Source organism: Eleutherodactylus coqui, chromosome 3 (assembly GCF_035609145.1).
Source record: "Eleutherodactylus coqui strain aEleCoq1 chromosome 3, aEleCoq1.hap1, whole genome shotgun sequence".
Classification (NCBI taxonomy): domain Eukaryota; kingdom Metazoa; phylum Chordata; class Amphibia; order Anura; family Eleutherodactylidae; genus Eleutherodactylus; species Eleutherodactylus coqui.
In genome coordinates this window covers 28,612,780-28,619,327 of record NC_089839.1, presented here as the reverse complement: position 1 = coordinate 28,619,327, position 6,548 = coordinate 28,612,780, and the positions used below count along the sequence as shown (strand labels likewise).

At 41.3% G+C, this 6,548-nt stretch overlaps 1 pseudogene; it reads left to right on the top strand.

The window, feature by feature from the left end:
• The window catches only part of LOC136620553 (zinc finger protein 850-like), a 493,122-nt pseudogene that overhangs the window by 326,412 nt on the left and 160,162 nt on the right, over positions 1-6,548 (top strand).

Genomic DNA, 6,548 nt, shown 5'->3' with positions numbered 1-6,548 from the left:
GGCGGAGCGGGGGTAGCAGCGGGGGGACAGGAGGGAGCCCTCTCTCTCTCCCTCCCCCCCCCCCCCCCCACTCACCCACGGCGCCCCCCGAATCTTTTCGCCCGAGTACGGAAGTACTCGAAAATCGCGGCGCTCGGGCGAAAAAGGGGCGTGGCCGAGTAGGTTCGCTCATCTCTAATCAGCGTATTTTGGTCTTTTGTGACCTGACACTTTTTAGAGATTTAGCACACTGGGTGATTCAATTACCATAACTTTCTTTTCTTGTATTACAAAAATACATTTTATATGTTTTTTATGATGCATAAGTCTGTTTTTTTTTTAGTACCTTTCTTTTTAAAAATAAGTTCTTTTTTTTGTTTTACTAGAGGTAATATGTAAGAAATGCTATATAAAAAAAGGTTTTTTGTTTAGTTCTTTATGTTAGTGCAATTGTTAATAAAGTTTGAGAATGGGTTAATTGTTTTGGTCATTTTGATGTATATTTTGTATAGTCTTGCATTACAACATTGGTTTGGTGTGTGTGTTTTTTTAATCAGTATTTTTTTTTTATATACACTACCGTTCAAAAGTTTGGGGTCACCCAAACAATTTTGTGTTTTCCTTGAAAAGTCACACTTATTCACCACCATGCGTTGTGAAATGAATAGAAAATAGAGTCAAGACATTGACAAGGTTAGAAATAATGATTTGTATTTGAAATAACATTGTTTTTACATCAAACTTTGCTTTCGTCAAAGAATCCTCCTTTTGCAGCAATTACAGCATTGCACACCTTTGACATTCTAGCTGTTAATTTGTTGAGGTAAGCTTGTGAAATTGCACCCCACGCTTCTAGAAGCATCTCCCACAAGTTGGATTGGTTGGATGGGCACTTCTGGCGTACCATACAGTCAAGCTGCTCCCACAACAGCTCAATGGGGTTCAGATCTGGTGACTGCGCTGGCCACTCCATTACCGATAGAATACCAGCTGCCTGCTTCTGCTGTAAATAGTTCTTGCACAATTTGGAGGTGTGTTTAGGGTCATTGTCCTGTTGTAGGATGAAATTGGTTCCAATCAAGCGCTGTCCACTGGGTATGGCATGGCGTTGCAAAATGGAGTGATAGCCTTCCTTATTCAGAATCCCTTTTACCCTGTACAAATCTCCCACCTTACCAGCACCAAAGCAACCCCAGACCATCACATTACCTCCACCATGCTTAACAGATGGCGTCAGACATTCTTCCAGCATCTTTTCATTTGTTCTGCGTCTCACAAACGTTCTTCTTTGTGATCCAAACACCTCAAACTTGGATTCATCCGTCCACAACACTTTTTTCCAGTCTTCCTCTGTCCAATGTCTGTGTTCTTTTGCCCATCTTAATCTTTTTCTTTTATTGGCCAGTCTCAGATATGGCTTTTTCTTTGCCACTCTGCCCTGAAGCCCAAAATCCCGCAGCCGCCTCTTCACTGTAGATGTTGACACTGGTGTTTTGCGGGTACTATTTAATGAAGATGCCAGTTGGGTACCTGTGAGGCGTCTGTTTCTCAAACTAGAGACTCTAATGTGCTTATCTTCTTGCTTAGTTGTGCAACGCGGCCTCCCACTTCTTTTTCTACTCTGGTTAGAGCCTGTTTGTGCTGTCCTCTGAAGGGAGTAGTACACACCGTTGTAGGAAATCTTCAATTTCTTAGCAATTTCTCGCATGGAATAGCCTTCATTTCTAAGAACAAGAATAGACTGTCGAGTTTCAGATGAAAGTTCTCTTTTTCTGGCCATTTTGAGCGTTTAATTGACCCCACAAATGTGATGCTCCAGAAACTCAATCTGCTCACAGGAAGGTCAGTTTTGTAGCTTCTGTAACGAGCTAGACTGTTTTCAGATGTGTGAACATGATTGCACAAGGGTTTTCTAATCATCAATTAGCCTTCTGAGCCAATGAGCAAACACATTGTACCATTAGAACACTGGAGTGATAGTTGCTGGAAATGGGCCTCTATTCACCTTTGTAGATTTTGCACAAAAAACCAGGCATTTGCAGCTAGAATAGTCATTTACCACATTAGCAATGTATAGAGTGCATTTGTTTAAAGTTAGGACTAGTTTAAAGTTATCTTCATTGAAAAGTACAGTGCTTTTCCTTCAAAAATAAGGACATTTCAATGTGACCCCAAACTTTTGAACGGTAGTGTATCTTTTCCTAACATGTTCCCCATAACATCATAAAACACATTTCTATTTAGCAGTTTTCCACTATAATTGGGGCATCCATGGGAACCCCAGTTACAGGTGAAAAGCAGCCCTCTGTCAGGCCATCTGCAACTAGTACTGCTGTTTGGGGTCTGCTTAGATCCAGCAGCTCTATCATGCCGGGGACGCGTTTTATTCATGTACTTACTGGGTCCAATAGCGGTAACGGCACTGCTGATTTCCTCTGTTCACTACATATTGCTCATTAAATTTTATGTGAGCCAGAAAAGATATAAAAAAGCTGTCCAATGGATAGTGCTGATCGCATTAAAGTGAAAAAAAAGTTTTAAAAAAGTTAAAGATTTGGCTACTTTCATGGATCGGATCCATGGGGGCAGCTGAGAGTACTGTCGTACGTGCTGTTCCTCGCTGATCTGGTCCCCCACAGAAAGCCTGAAGCCACAACCAATTTAAAATCTCCTGGTTCCCGGCATCTGAAGGTAGCCAGGAAGCAGGAGATGTCTCTGGTACCATGAACGCCGTTATCCAATGGATAATGGCGATCACGGAAAAGTGAAAAAACTTAGTTTCACCTTCCCTCATGGATTGAAACCATGAGGGAAGGTGAAAGTGCTCACCCGGTTCTCCATGATCTCCGGTGGCGATGTGCAGCTGCCGCGGGCTTCTGCGCATACACAGAAGGCCGGAGAGCCCGGCAAATTCAATATCTCCCTGCATCCGGCTGTCAAGGATAGCCGAGTGCAGGGAGATGTGACCGGGGATTGCTGTATGTCATAATATAAAGTTAAAGGTGTAAAAAAAAAAAGTTTAAAGATTAAAATGTCATCTACGCTCATGGATCGTATCCGTGAGGGGAGATGAAATTACATAACTAAGGTCTCCAGATTTGTCCCCCGATGGGATCTTTATCCACGGACCATACCCCTAAGCGCCCATCCACATAATGGCGGACGCATGCGCAAAAGTCAAGGATTGTCCAGAAAATGTAAAATCTCCCTGACCCTGGCTACAAAGGGTAGCCGAAAGCCCGGAGATGTCACGGGGAGCCGCGATTAGTGGTTCTTGGTCATGTGATCGCCGTTACCCAATGATGCGTTTGATCAGCGGTAATACGCAGATCAATCAAATGCATTGGATTACGCAATTCCATTCACATTAGCGGGTTGGAATTATGTAATCCACTGGAAGAAAACAGAATGCAGCAGGTTCTATTTTACCGCAGATATCCATAATATAGAGCCCACTGTGTTCCATGGTCGTGGATATACCCACAGCCCATAGGCAACTACAACATTCATGGGCTGCGGGTACTGGCGTCATCACTAAGTGACAGCGTGGGAAATCTAAACAAGAAAAGGTGTACTGTGCATGACCGCCTGCGTGAGTACGCAGTTATGTGCAGTACATTATGCGGACGTAGGCAGGGGTTCGGGCCTCCACAAGCGGATTCCACATACGGCCGTGTGAGCCCGGTGTTATTCAGACCGCTACCTGTAATATGTAATTTACAAGAAGCCCCGGGAACACTCTCCTGCCTGCAGTTCCAGGAGCTGCTTGTTTAACACCTTTTGTGTGAGACTGCCACACCTCAGCAAGCTTACGAAGCCTCACAGAGAGCCACTTTTTACACCCCATCCCTGTCGCGGAGTTCAAGAAATACCCCCCAAAAAAGCATGGGAGGAGGAGGGATACCCAATTTAATTGCCGATGTGCCCATCGCAACCATCCTCCGTAATTACCCGTCTTTGGACATACCACACAGTTTACATCATTACTTTTATATAAGATTTACGGAACGCCAAAAAGGGCACGTGGATTATTTTTAGGGAGTCAATTTTTTTTCTGCACAAGTGTGCAATGGGGCCTGGAATTTATTCAGTTGTGCCCTGAAATCCAATGGGTGTTCCCTCCATTACAGGCCTATCCATGTGTCCTGTAAGTAGATTAGGGCCACAATGGGTATGTTTCTGAACATGGGACAAACAGGGCTATCCACTTTGGGGTGCAAGTCTTCATTTATATGTGTGCTATACAAAAAAAAACGTTTTAAAATTTACACAATTGCCAAAAAAATTAAAATCCTAATTATTTCCTTATGTTTTGCTTAGATTCATTCAAAAACTGTGGAATCAAAATATGTAGTATACCCCTAGATGAATTTGTGAAGGGGTCTAGTTTAGAAAATGGGGTCATTTGTTAGGGTTCTCCATAGTTTTCGACGCAGTGAGCAATGGGGCCTGAAACACGTTTAAGCAAAATTTCTGTTCTGAAAGCCACCGGCTACTTCTTTCTGTTTGGGCCCCGTTGTGCATCCAGACATAATATTAGGGCCACAACAGGTATGTCTCTGAACACAGGACAAACAAGGGTATCCAATTTGGGGTGCAAGTCTTCATTCATATCTGTGCTGTACGAAAAAAAACCTGTTTTTAAATTGACACAATTGCCAAAAAATGCAAATCGTAATTTTTTGCATACATTTTTTATGATGCATAGGTCTGTTTTTTTAGTACCTTCCCTTATAAAAAAATTTTTTTTTGTTTAGTTCTATGTTAGTGTAAATTGCAAATGTTAATAAAGTATGATAATTAGTTAATTGTTTTGGGCATTTTGATGTATACTTTACATAGTCTTGCATTACAAGATTGGCGTGGTGTGTTTTTTTTAATTTTTTTTATTTTTCTTTATCAGTATTTTTTTTTTACATATCTTTTCCTATCATGTTCCCCATGACATCATAAAAGACATTTCTATTAAACAGTTTTCCAATATAATTGGGGCATCCATGGGAACCCCAGTTACTATGTCATGCCATCTGCAACTAGTATAGCTGCTTTGGGTCTGCTTAGATCCAGCAGCTCTGCCATGCTGGGGGCGCTTGTCAGTCATGTACTTACTGGGTCCAATAGAGGTAACGATACTGCCGATTCCTCTGTTTACTACGTATTGCGCATTAAATTTTATGTGAGCCGGAAAAGATACACAAAGCTGTCTCTGACAGCCAGGCACCCATCTAGCTAAAGCAAGTTTGCATTTACAATGGTGTATGTTTAACCCCTTAGTGACGAAGCCTGTTTGCGCCTTAGTGACGGAGCCAAATTTTGGAAATCTGACATGCGTCGTTCAACGTAGCATAACTCCGTAAAGGCTTTACATATCCAAGTCATTCTGACATTGTTTTTTCGCCACATGTTGTACTTCATTTTGGTTGTAAAAAGAGACCGATATAATTCGTGTATATTTATTAAAAGCGCCAAAATTGGAAAAATTTTGAAACAATTGTCATTTTTTTCACATTTTCAACTGTAATATCTCAAATATGTCCAAACATACTGTACAAATTTTTGATAAGCTATATATTTCCATCTGTTTACTTTATTCTGAATGCACATTTGAAAAACTTTTGTTTTTTTTTAACCATTTAGATGACGTACAAATTTAACATTACTTTTCAGCATTTTGAGGAACACTTTGTTTTCCTGCACCAAGCCAAGTTTGCAAAGGCTCATGAGTGTCAGAATAATAGATACCCCCCAAATGACCTCATTTTAAAAACTACACCCCTTAATGTATCCACTGAGGGGTGTCATGAGTATTTTAACCCCACCGTTGTTTTTTCAGGAAATAATTAAATTTAGAGGAGAAAAAATAAAAAGTCATATTTTTGCAAATATGTCATTTTAAAGACATATTTTTTTCCTATAGTGCACATGAAAATGAGGATTTACACCCCAAAATGGATACCCCCGTTTCTCCCGTGTTCAGAAACATACCCATTGTGGCCCTAATCTTATGTCTGGATGCACAATGGGGCCTAAAATGAAAGGAGTAGTCTGTGTGTTTCAGAACTGAAATTTTGCTTGAAGGCGTTTTAGACCCCATAGCACTTTTGTAGAGCTCTTGAGTGGCCAAAACCATATAGAACCTCCACAAATGAGCCCATTTTGTACAGCACACACATGAATGAAGCCTTGCACCCCAAAATGGATACCCCTGTTTCTCCCGTGTTCAGAGACATACCCATTGTGGCCCTAATCTTATGTCTGGATGCACAACGGGGCCCAAAATGAAAGGAGTAGTCGGTGGTTTTCAGAACATAAATTTTCCTTGAAGGCGTTTTAGGCCCCATACCACATTTGTAGAGCTCTTGAGCGGCCAAAACGACAGAGAACCCCCACAAGTGACCCCATTTTGAAAACTAGACCCCTTAACGAATTTATCTAGGGGTGTACTGCCCATTTTGACCCCACAGTTTTTGAATGAATTCAAGCAAAGCAAAGCGAAAAAAATTTGATTTTCGTTTTTTTGGCAATTCAATCATTTTAAAAACTGCTTTTTTTGTACAGCACACACATAA